The 218-nt window shown below is 46.8% G+C and overlaps 1 non-coding gene across 1 annotated transcript; it reads left to right on the top strand.

The window, feature by feature from the left end:
• LOC141669850 (small nucleolar RNA U3) lies at positions 1–218 on the top strand. Its single transcript, XR_012554103.1, has one exon. It is a non-coding gene; the product is annotated as a small nucleolar RNA U3 (small nucleolar RNA).

Genomic DNA, 218 nt, shown 5'->3' on the forward strand with positions numbered 1-218 from the left:
ACGCCCTTACTTGAACATGATCTGTTCTATAGTAATCGTACCTCTGTATCCTTGATTTCTAAGGAGACAGGTGACCAAGTATGGTGGATTAATCATGACTGTAGGACCAGAGCGTGATTAACAGCCCTGCATGGTCAGTGCACCATTCAGAGCCGTAGAGGATCGTTCTTAGTTGGGTTCTTCCTGGCTGGGTTGGTCTTGCAGTTGTCTGACAAACC

This window comes from Apium graveolens, chromosome 6 (genome assembly GCF_009905375.1).
Source record: "Apium graveolens cultivar Ventura chromosome 6, ASM990537v1, whole genome shotgun sequence".
Taxonomy (NCBI): Eukaryota; Viridiplantae; Streptophyta; class Magnoliopsida; order Apiales; family Apiaceae; genus Apium; species Apium graveolens.